Source organism: Macaca mulatta, chromosome 18, assembly GCF_049350105.2.
Source record: "Macaca mulatta isolate MMU2019108-1 chromosome 18, T2T-MMU8v2.0, whole genome shotgun sequence".
NCBI classification, from domain to species: Eukaryota; Metazoa; Chordata; class Mammalia; order Primates; family Cercopithecidae; genus Macaca; species Macaca mulatta.
The window spans coordinates 61934782-61948020 of NC_133423.1; positions in this window are offsets into that span (position 1 = coordinate 61934782).

Genomic DNA, 13239 nt, shown 5'->3' on the forward strand with positions numbered 1-13239 from the left:
TTCAAGAGATTTGAAGGATGAGAATGCCTCATTGCACCACTCGTGGCTTGAATATGTAGGGGGTATGTGGGAAGGACTAGAAAGTGACTCTGGAGACTGAGGCAGGCCCCCAGCTGACAGCCAATAAGGTAATAGGTACTTGGGGCCTGTAGCCACGAGCAACTGGATCCTGCCAACAATCAGAGTGAACTTTAAAGCAGATTCTTACTCTGGCAGACACCTTGATTTCAGGCTTATGAGAAACCCTATGCAGAGAAACTAGTCAAGCCACACTGGATTTCTGACCTAGAAAACTCTGAGACTAAAAAACAGATACTGTTTTAAGCTGCAAAGTTGATGGTAATTTGTTATACAGCAATAGAAAACTGAAACAATTTCATAAACATTTGTCAGTTGGGGTTTTGCTGGGGAGATTAATTATCTGTTAATGTGTTTTCTATGGATTCCATATCATCCACTCCTTATGAGATTTCTGGAAACCAGTTTTGCATTTCTCCTAAGGGTGAATAAAAAGAATTTGTTATTTAGATGTAGTTACGGCTACTAGTCAGTTTTGAGTTAATCAAAAGAGACTATTCAAATGGTTGCAATCTAATCACAGGGCCTTTCAAAACGAGAGCCTCTTTCTCCAGCTGGTGTTCGAAGAGAAGTTCAAGAGATCTGAAGGAGAGAATGCCTCATTGCACCACTGGTGGCTTGAATATGTAGGGGGTATGTGGGAAGGACTAGAAAGTGACTTTTTTTTTTTTTATTAATTGCTATTAAGAGAACACACTTAGATATATTTTTCCAAAATAAATCAGCCAAATAATACATGACAATATGAACATCTTGTGTCATGGGATATTTCTTCCTTGGCCTTACTATGTTTTCCTGGATAAGTCATTTATAACACATGCTGCTTGACATAGTAATTTATTTACTTTGAATTAATGTTCTTAATTCTTCAGATTATTTATTCACCTCATATTACCTCATTCATTGCTAAGAATGTCCTTGTATTTTCTTCATTCTTCTGGAGGTCATAATCTATGAGAATTATAACTATATATGAGTTTGTATGCAAGATTGTGGAAGAAAACAAAACAAAAACCGTATGTTGACTATGAATGCACGAAGTATTTTAGTATACTGGACAAAAAAATTGATCAGTGTTGTGGTAATGTCTCTTTATTATTTCTTTGTCTGCAGCACATTCATCCCTTTTTCGTCCCTAAGAAATATGTCATACTTTCTCATCTTGTTATGATTACTACCACTTATATAAATTCTAATTATGTATTTCTTACGGAAATTTTAAGTTTTATTTCTTGTGATGAATTCAACCCTAATTTGTTTAAGCAATCTTCTCATTTCTTACAATTATTAAGTAAAACACTAAATGCATAATCTCCCAAGTTTAATACCTTAAAATTATATTTAATTCTATTATTTATTTTATTCCCAGTAAAGTCATGATAAAATTTAATTACTATCTTTGAATTATTGTTTACAATTGTTTCTTGTAAATGTTACTTTTAGACCCTATTTCTTCATACTTGAAAATTTGAAAAGTTTTGAAGAGCTGTGCCATTCTTGTTTCCTCTTCCTATCAATTCATCCTGCATAAATGTCACCAGTATATTACTAAAAAGCCTCTTTAATCATGTTGTCTTCTTGCTTATAAAATCACTCACACTAAACAATAATTCTCAAATTCTTATGTGTACAATCCAAAAGTTTCTGCAATCTAATCTCCGCTGCCCTCTCAAGTTTATCTAAAATGTCCCTTCGGAACCCTCTAATCCAAATTGTCATATATTAAATATTGTCTGTTGAGTTCATCTTGTATTTATTACATACTGATTTGGGCTGTAGCAGAATTTATACATGAGATGACTTTCTATCTCTGAGAAAACTTCTTTCCTTCCTCCAAAATCCATTTCACATTTCAGCTTAGCCAATAGTCTTCTCTGAATATTTCAGATACAGCTGACATTCTTTTATTCTATTATCCACTCTCAATAATATTTGAATAATTTTTTCCACACAAACTTGGCCCCTTGGTCCCAAACTTCCATGTTAAATATCAGAAAACATGAATCTTCATCAATAAATTAGATATATTTATATAGTTGAATCAACAAGTAACTAGGAGCAGGCAAAGGATAGTAGAAACTGTATTTCTTAGGAATCTAGAAAATAAATGTTCTATTATTTATGAAGGTCAGCAGTTTCTGTTGACTATAATTGACAAAGTAGTTATTGGTGTCTGCACAGAGGCCAGTGTCAGGTGAGCATCCAGGCTGAACATCTCTCTTCTATCCAGAGGGAGAGACTACTTTTAGCGGTCTACTTTTTTTCTAATTGCTATTAGACTTAGGTATAAAATTCAAAGACAGAGAGAACCTTCAGATTAGCGTTAAAGATCAGTGGCAACAACAGTGAGGGTGACCTGCTTTGTCATTTTTTAATCAATTCTATGGGCAAATCCCAAGTCTGGTGTTCAGAGTAAATTCACTAACAATAAGTTACATCACAGTGAAATATCAGTGGTGATAACAGTACACCCTAAATGGCTTCGCTTTGGATTATAATAATCTGGAGAAAAAAATTGAACTTATGTGCTTCAGACCAAATACTCCCAGCTGATTAGTCTAAAAAGTACTTTGCTAAAATGGAAACTTTCTATTCCCTCAAAAGTTGGAAAGAAAATACTACAGTTTTTGAAATAAACTTTTCCACAAAAGTTGAAAAGAAAATATTACTACTTCTTAAGATGTAAATCATATATACATACATATATGTATTTATATACTATGTATTTGTTTATTTTTATCCTAATTAGCACCAATCAAGGTTTATATGTAAGATATTCTATGTAAGATCTCATGTCCAGAATGAATGAAAATGGACCTTAATTTTAATTTGAGACTCGAGAGTCACATGTTTCTTTTAAAACATCTCTATTTCCACTACCCGCTATCTTGGTTAATATACTTTTCATCTTCTAGACTTCAGTAATATCATAAAGCAAGTTTCCTTTCTCCCAATTTTGCTACTCTCAGATCTTTACACCTTTACAGAAGAGTCTTTGTAAAGCGCGAATCTCATTATTTTACTCCCAATTAAATGGCTTTCATTTGACTAGAGAAGAAAGTCAAACCCTTTATCTTAACACAAAAGGTCTTTCAAGAACTAGCTTTTGCATTCCTTTCATTCTTTACTCCTCATCCCATTCAGAACTGCATCCGTAACAGAATGATTTAAAGCTCTCCAAAGTCATTACACTTTTTCACATTGTTTCCTGCTCCTGTATGTATTTGAAGTGCACAAGCTCCTCTCAAATCCTACTAATCTCCTCCCCTTCCTGACCCATGTGTCCGGCAAGATGATCTTTATCTTTTTAGTTTCAGTTCATGCACCACAATCTAGAAAGATGTGTCTTGAATTATCTTCCTCCCAAAGGAAAATTAGCGATAACTCTCTCTATAGAGCTGACACACACCGTATTCATGAGATTTTATAATTTGTTCTCCATCCCTCATCATCCCTTGAGGACAGTAACTCTATCTTATCCTTTTCTGTATCTGCATAATATAGGATCCATGATATAGCACAGTGACCATCAATAAAGTGTTACTCAAAAATTGCCAATGAATGAATACATTTATTCATATCAGAAAGTCGGTATGAAGAGATGGCAACCATGACTCCAGTGTAACACTTGTGGATGTCTTGATGATTAGTAAGTGTTTATAAAATGTTAACAAAATTAAAGAAGTACATATCCATTACGAGAAAAAGCAATATAAATATCAAACACTATGTAGCATTTACAATATACTCTACACAATTTTAAGCACTTTATGTGTATTGATTTACTGGGAGTCAATGAAATACATTTTATTCAGTTCATTGGAGGCAAAGTTCTCTAGAGTTCACCCTTTGAAACCCAGGATTTGGCAAAAAAACACAAAACAAACAAACAAACAAAAATAACTTGACCATAGTAAATGCTGATTATAAAAATAAATTCTACTTGCATTTTTGGAGAAATATAAATGTATGCTAATAAAGTATTCAACACATTGCTATAAATTAAATGTTGTCTTATCAAAGTTTAGTGCTTAAATTTCTTGTCCAATGTAGCCAAATTTAAAGTAATTAAAGATATTTAAGAGAACAGATATAATTTTTAGTTTATTATTTTAACAATGTTATTATGTTATAAAATAGTCCTAATTCAAAAGATACTGCATGTATTGAGTGTGCTATCTTTCACACATCAGAGTGTATTACATTGTCTTTATAGTCAATGAAAACATTTATTTTATTATGCTTTGCTTTATTCTTAACTATTTGCATACATGTTTTCTTATCAGATGTGGGTTCCTTATCAGATTGTGGGCTAGAGTCTAGCTGCTAAATGACATCCCACTTACCTTTTCGTTCCTACACAACACCTCGATATAACATGATGAGCAGCACGGACCAGTAGAAAGGAGAGAGGCCGTAAAGTAAGAGTAATGATGTATCCTGGTTCTGACAGTAAGTAGCTTTGTGACCTTAGATAACTTTGTTTTTTTTTTATTTTCTAAGACACACCTTATTCTCAGGTGTATACACATTTGGGATTAAATCATTTTATATTGTCCCTGGTTCTAATATTCTATTATACAATGAGACATTTAGTTGTTTATGTTACTTTTTGTCAAATCTATAAATGAACTCTGTTGATTTGGGCAAGAACTTAGAATTCTTTTTTTTTTTTTTTTATACTTTAAGTTCTAGGGTACATGTGCACAACGTGCAGGTTTGTTACATATGTATACATGTGCCATGTTGGTGTGCTGCACCCATTTACTCGTCATTTACATTAGGTGTATCTCCTAATGCTATCCCTCCCCCGCCCCCACAATAGGACCCGGTGTGTGATGTTCCCCTTCCTGTGTCCAGGTAATCTCATTGTTCAATTCCCACTGATGAGTGAGAACATGCGGTGTTTAGTTTTCTGTTCTTGCGATAGTTTGCTGAGAATGATGGTTTCCAGCTGCATCCATGTCCCTACAAAGGACACAAACTCATCCTTTTTTATGGCTGCATAGTATTCCATGGTGTATATGTGCCACATTTTCTTAATCCAGTCTGTCACTGATGGACATTTGGGTTGATTCCAAGTCTTTGCTATTGTGAATAGTGCTGCAAAAAACATACGTGTGCATGTGTCTTTATATCAGCATGATTTATAATCCTTTGGGTATATCCCCAGTAATGGCATTGCTGGGTCAAAAGGTATTTCTAGTTCTAGATCCTTGAGGAATCGCCACACTGTTTTCCACAATGGTTGAACTAGTTTACAGTCCCACCAACAGTGTAAAATAGGAACTTAGAATTCTTAAAAATATTTTTATATAAAAATAAATTAGCCCATCACGTATTCACCTATCTTTTATTAATAGGCTTTTTGAATCTGGGGCATACTGGGAACCAGCCAAAGATGAGTGTTAGTCAGCCTACCTTACTTTTGTGAATTTTGCACTTGTAACTATGTTTTGGACAATGTGATATTAATATTAATAGAAACAACAACATTTCCCAGGTTGTTCCATCAAAGAGAATAAACATAAACTTCATTTTCTTTTCACTCCTTGCTTCTGGATGGGATACAGGTTTAGTGGTGAATTACGCAGACAAGAGCAAGACCCAAGAAGAGCTCGTTAACAAAATTGGAAGATGTGGGTTCCCAACCCGATTTACACCACCATGTCATGCCTGGATTGCTTACATGACCTATTACACATACACACACACACACACACAAATGCTATTATACCCAATTATTACTTTGCTTTTTATTGTAGCAGTTAAACCAATATCTTAACTAGTATTTGGAGCTTCACCAATCTCAAGGTCGCTGTTATTAGAAGGAGTATAAATAAAGCATCTCAAACAGGCCATTTTGTATTTACCACTCAACATCTACCCTCCAGATTTCTCCCCCTTAGGGTACAGGAAGCTCCCCACAAGAACTATATCAGTGGGGCACGTTGCCCTCTAAATTCTGAGTGGGTTTGTTGCATAGAAAGCACTGGTGAAAAATTAAAGGAAGAGAGGAGTTTGAGGTTAAACATTCATTGTCATGACTGCTTCTCTGCCAGTTTGTCATAGGTTGATTATTTCCCTCTGCCAAAGAGCACAGCTCCTACAGGAAGCCTATTCCTGCAATTACGGCTCCTCCATCCTTTGGAACTTTGGTCATCCCTTGGTTTCCCTCAGTTCTCTCTAAAACATAAATATTCTCTTTATTTAACCCCCCCTTAATTTGCCGTGTGTGGGGAAAAGAGAGATCAGCCTGTTACTGTGTCTATATAGAAAGAAGTAGACATAAGAGACTCCATTTGGTTCTGTATTTGAGATGCTGTTGATCTGTGACCCTACCCCCAACCTTGTCCTTGCAAGACACATGTGCTGTGGTGACTCAAGGTTTAATGGATTTTGGGCTGTGCAGGATGTGTCTTTGTTAAACAAGTGCCTGAAGGCAGCTTGCTGGTTAAAAATCCTGCCCCTCCCTGGGCAATGGAACATCTCGGTGTGAGACCCGATTGTATGCTCTGTTTACTGAGATAGGAGAAAACCGCCTTATGGCATAAGGTGGGACTTGCTGGCGGGAGTTGCTGGCAAAGCTGCTAAGAGGTTTGTGGAGAGGTTTGCATATGCGTATCAAGGCACAGCATTTTCCTTTGAACTTATTCATGTCACAGAGATCTTTATCCATATGTCTTACTGCTAATTTTCTCCCTAAAATGATCCTATTGTCCTGCCACTCCCTTATCTTTAAGATGGTAAAGATAATTATCAGTAAATACTAAGGAAACTCAGAGACCGGTGCCGGCGTGGGCCCTCTGTAAGCTGAGCGCGGGTCCCCTGGGCCCACTTTTTCTTTCTCTATACTTTGTCTCTGTGTCTCATTTCTTTTCTCAAGTCTCTCGTTCCACCTAACGAGAAACGCCCACAGGTGTGGAGGGGCAGGCCACCCCTTCACCGTGTAAAATGCATGTGCAATGTCTTCCACTAGGACTTTGACAAATTTAATAAGTGGTACCAAAGTGGACCTGGAAAACAAATTCTTTTTATTGGATTCTTGGGTAGGCTACTCAAATGTTCAATGACTGTGTGGGTCTCATCTTTGCCAGTGAAAAGGTGTCCCTGGCAATCCATGGGATGCATGCCATCACACTTCTTCAAATAACCTAGTAGAGTCAGGAATAAAGTACAATAAAGGTATGTAGTTTTAAGGGAAATAATTACAGTAATTATAGTGATGATAGGGTCACCTGGTTGCTTTTTCTGGTCCACCCAAAAGTACACATTGAAAATGACAAATTGATGGATTGTTGAGAAAGTTCAGAACATGCGTGGCAAGTCAGGAAGCCTCTATGGCAACTTTGAAGGAAGCACTCTTCCGTGGTAAAATGAAAGGTAAGAGTCAGGTAAACTCACATCCTGATTGTAAGGGTTGCAGAGTTTGCAGCTCCCATTAAATGCTAAATACTTTCAGCTCTATTATATTAAGGTAAGAAACTGATGGGAAGTGGAACCTTAATATAGGGGTTGGGAACATTTAGACAGGCATAAATGAAGCTTGGAACTTTGAACCACAAGCTCCCCTGAAAGTTCCCTGCTGTCAGAATCAGCTACTCTTATGCCTCCTACATCCCTACTCCTATCTGAAGAAACCAGCCTTCTCTGAAAGACCTTTCAGTAATAACAGCATCTATTGCCACACAAGGTATTTCTGATTCTCTTCATATTCCCCCTTTTCTCCTGATTACTTCTAGGTCTGTAATAAGACTTAGATCTCAGCATATGCTAGAAAAGTAAACCTAAGAGGATCTAGAGTAAAATAAATACACAAACAAACCAATGCATACATTCATAAATAAATAACAGGGCCATGCATTTTTTATAAGCAGAAGTTAGGAGTGCATGTATAGAAACTGCCCTAAGATTGTTAGATCAATAATAACGCAGTGATATTTTATTTGAGCTCACTGATATAGATTTATTCTTCTAGGACTCAGGATGCAGTGAGTTGGCTAGAGGACTTGAGTATTTGTGTAATAGCATTTACAGTCTGCTGTGTTTTTAGTCAATATGATTTTGAAACAAGACCTGCTTTAACATATTATAGAGAAAGGAATTGAAGATGCAGGGAGATGAAGATGTTCAAGGGTGTCATCCTGTCTGGGATCTTACTAACTACTCTTTCACCACAACTCATGAGAGGACACATTCTTCACTAAGTACAGGGGATGGCTTAGCAAGGTGGATATTAATCTTTGAAACACTCTATGATGACTATGTTTTCCTGGACCAGAGATCCTGCTTTAATATTGAATTATCAGGTCTCAGTGTGAATACAGAAATCATAGAGCTACAGTAATCAGATGGTAACAATTCACCTTCAGAGACAAGGTGAGTGAAATGATCACAGCACAACAGAGGAGTATTTCTCAAACGTGGCTGCACATTTTACTCACCTTTGTATGTTTTAAAAGTACAGATTCCTGTCTCCTGCTTTCAGTGGTTTTGACTGAATTGGTCTGCGGTGAGGCCCAGGCAACAGTGCTTTTCCAAACTCCCTAGGTGTTTCTGATATAAAGCCAAATACGAGCTAGAGGAAAGGAGTGCTAATCAAAATGTGTTCACATACATGGAGCTGTGGTGATGGGATCGATTGATCACAGGCGCCCAAGAAGGAAGTAAATAGGCTTTGTATTAAGATAATGTATAATACCTACAAGGCTTAAATAGGCTGAAATAGCCTAGGTCTGGTAGGCAGAAATATCCACCATATGGATTCTCAGTCTCTTTCTTAGTTCACAGCACTAAGCAATCTCACAGAACTAGTTTATTGATTGAGAAAGAGGCTCATTCCCTATGAGGAAATGCTCTGCATACACAGCCACAGGTGTGTATTCAAAATCCCCTTAGCTCCTTCTCCAGAGGTACCAGTGCCATTTGTATCAGTGGTGGCAGCAGCTGCTCTAGGTGACCTGCCACTGTCATCATGCTGGCTGTAGCAGGGAGGTGCTGACCTGGCTGCACACTCCGTGGAGCAGGTGGTAGCCCCACCCTCCTGGGCACAGCTGCAGCTACCCAAATCGTAGCTGTAGACCCAGACTGCTGCTCCATGCAACAGGCAGGAGCTCTGTGCTCCCGAGTGCAGCTGCAGATGCCCAAACTGTGGCTGCAGACCTAGGCATCCCTGCACTCTTGCAGCTCGGGAAGGCCCTCCCTGTCCTTGTAGGCTTGGAGGTGTCTGTTCCCACTGCCTGGCTTACCCCTGCTGCCAGGCCTACTACAATCTTGGAGCAAAGTTGGGGAGAGCCCAGACCAACGGAAAGTACCTGCAAAGGAGTCGATGGAGGGAGGAGATTAAGGTTTGGTGTCTATATCTCTGACTTCTGCCAGTTTACTAAAGGCCACCGTACCTAACTGGGAGCCCTCTCTTACAACTACTACTTACATTTCCCAGTTCCAGTAACTGTTTTCTCTTCTCACTTCTCTAGACCTAAGTGTATTAACAGCTCCTAACTCTTACCAGCCCTGAGGTGCCTACTGAACCTTTCTGGTTTTTTCTTAATTGTCCACATGTCATAAATAGTCCTTCTATTAACATTTCCTCATGTATATTTCAAATACACACTATGTAAGTGTACAATCTGTTTCAAGTGTAGAAATAGGATGACAAAAGCAAACAGTATGCAGAATATTAAATGTTAGACATTATTTTTTCTTCTGTCTCTTAAGTTTGAAATATTAAAAGTGTCAAGTAAAATATATGTCATTATCTAAGAAAATGCCACGAGTACCATATTTCCCTGTGGCAATTCAGTCCTAGTTTTGATGAGAGGTTAATGTAAAAATAAATGTAGCTTCTTCACTTTTTATCTTTACGTGCGAGCTTTACAAAAATGACCTTTAGAAGCAGCACACTGGAATATAAATGCAAACTGTCTTTAAATGTTTTTGACAAGAATAGTGCACTTAGAGATTGCTGTGTAAAGAACAAATTTGCTAAGTAATTTCTATTTAATAGTTGCTAATAATTACAATTATTTTCAATAGATTTGGTTTTCATCATTTTTTATATTTTTATTATAGTCGTAAAGAATTAAACACTTTAAGAATAAAATTTTACATGAAAAAGAAATGTGTTAAGACATTGCAAAATAAAAATAAAATAAAATAATAAAACTAAAATTAAGATTAAAATCTAGCTTTAATTACTAATTTGGATAAATCTACTCAGTTTATTCTATATGAAGCTGACTCAATGTTAAAGAAACACAATCAATGAATATACTCAAGTAATACTTAGCTGGCAAATAATCTAATTCTGCATGTCATAGTAATTTGTGTCCAAGATTTAATCATTTCAACATGGCAATAGTATAAACTTGTTTTGTAAAATTATTTTTGTGTTGTTTTATTGCCTTGTTTTGTTCTAACATCTTTGCAAATGTTAATAAGCACTTTTTAACTTGGAGTCTCTATCTACATAACACATTATACAATGTGGTTTTAAGAACTTCAGACTTTGCCTACAAATACAGTAAAGTTGTTTTTACTTTACATGTATAACTTAAACATATTTTTATACATATATATTTATTTACATGTGAATGTATCAGTTATTAGCATATATGGGATGTTTTCCAAAATATACTCTGCAAGTGAAAATTACATTTGTATGAGAATCAACATAATAATAAATAATTACTGAAATAGTTCTTAGAATCTTTTGGATATCGGGTAGTTAAGTGACATTCAAAGATGCTCCAGCATCTGCAAGTAGCAGATACCTGTGGATTTACCTCTACAAAACAGAAAAATAGAGCCAGAAGAATCTTCCAAAGTATTTATGAAAACAGATTAAGAAAAGGAAAATAACAAATCTCAATCATTTAATCAAACTAGGAAGACTGATCAACATACTGCTTTCAGGAGAAGAAATATTACACTTTTCTTAGGTAAAAATAATTGAGTTTTCATGTGGGATTTCCTTAATCAACTCCCACAGCTAAATTAGTTTGTCTCTATCATCTGCTCCCTACCCTGTATCTCCAATTCTATCAACTCTCTTTCAACATCTAAAACCCCTGAAGCCACAGAAAATGGTGACAGCCTACTTCATGGGAGTCTTTATTTTTCTTATGATTTTAAGTTCTCTTTCTACTGCATTGGTTTAGGTTCTGGATTATCTTAGGAGCTATTTCTCCCACCAAGGCTGTCATATTTAGCAAATAGAAATACAAAAAATACACGATTACACTTGAATTTCATATGAAAGTTTGTCTGTTCCATGCAATATTTGAGACAAATATATGCCGCCAAATCCTCATTTGTTGTTTATTTGACACTCACATTTAACTAGCTGTTCTGTATTTTACCTAATAACACTACTTATTGGATACTTAATTAGTCTTTTCTAAAATTTTTCCTCTTGTCATTAGTTTCTCCCTCCCCACCCTTCCTGCTGCAATAACAAATGTGTACTTCCTGTAAAAATAGTTTTTTGTAACGTTTTGGGAGAGAGAGAAGAGAAATATATGGATAATAGAAATGTTTTAAAACAGAATTTATTTTTTCTCCTTATATAAAGTAGAGCTCATTGCTTTTTGTCACAAAGTATGCATTTTTAATTGACATTAATTGACCATGATTACAAGAAAACAGAGAAATTCTTGAGTGTAACTTTGAGTAAACTTAAAATGTCTGTATACTTGTTTCCCCAAACACATATTTAAATTAGTAGGTAGGCAGCTCTGTCTATCTACCTATCTGTCCATACATCCATCTATCCATCTATTTATCAAGAGCTTAGGACTGTAATAAGACCTGAAGGATATCTTGTGTGTGTGTATAGATACAGAGAGAGAGAATGAGAGAAAAATAAGAATTTCTCTTGCCATTAGGCAAGAAAGCGGAACAGATAAACTACAAAGAGTGATGGGTTTGCAAAATATTAATCTGAAAAAAGGCTAAAACTTCCTTATGGCCTGATTTTTTTCTCTGTATTCCCTACATCTAGTATTTATTAACTCTGTGGATATGTGGAACGAGCCTATTAATGGGGACACTGACTTAACATTTTATTAATTTCAAAATTTTATGTAATTTTTAAACTTTTCTGAGTCATATCTGATTTTTAGAGCCTAATATTTTCTTCAGGTATTTCCTCAAATAAAGCTTACACTGAAGACATTTCTCTCCGTTTTACATGAAATAGCAAATCAAATGCATACTTATTTTTTTCCATAGCACTTATCATCATCTTTCATATCTTATAGTCATTCATATATTGATTAACGTGTACATTTTTTATTGCCTGTTCATTTACATTAGAAAGTAGCCACCACAATTACTAGTATTTTGTTTGTCTGGTTCTTTGCTGTATCTCCAGTACTTCAGTGTCTAGTCTATAAAAGGATAGACCATATATTTGTTGACTGAAAGGTGAGCTTTACTTATTTTCATATATACACAAGAAGTTAACCAAAATTTTAGAAGGTTTTTTCTGAAGTGTTAAAGGCATATTGCATATGAAGGATTTAGGATAGTGTGTGGCTCATGGCATATAGGAAATGAATGATTAATTTCATTGTTATTAACACAGTGCAAGCTACCTGACATGTAGTAGTAAATCAATGGATTTTAATACTCCTTCCTTTCCTTTTCAATTTTTTTTAATTTATCACTTGTGTTGAATTTCTAGCTTTTGAATAGAATCATAAAAAGGCAGAGAAAAACAGACAACAATAAAAAGGATTAATATATAAAACATTAATACTAATGTGTGTAATTAAAATTATATGTATAATTAAGATTCTTGGCAACAATTGTACAAAAGGTAGGAGGGCATATATGATGTCACGTTATTTTTAAACTTTAGCATCTGGAATTTAGTAGTGAAAATACTCATATCAAATCTTATTAAGTCAAAAGTATTCAGGTTGTAATTTCTTGAGTAATAGAAGAGTAAAAGAGTGTAAAATTACGAATCTCATGAAAAAATAAATAATTAAAGGTAACTGATTAATCTACCAGCAGAACATCAGGTAAGAGAGAAGAAAATACGTGATGCAACAGATATATGTAAATCCCAATACTTAAGCAATTTCAATAATTCCAAAGATAATATATAATCAAATCAAATAATATAATTCTGGAGTTTAAAAAGGAATCTAATTT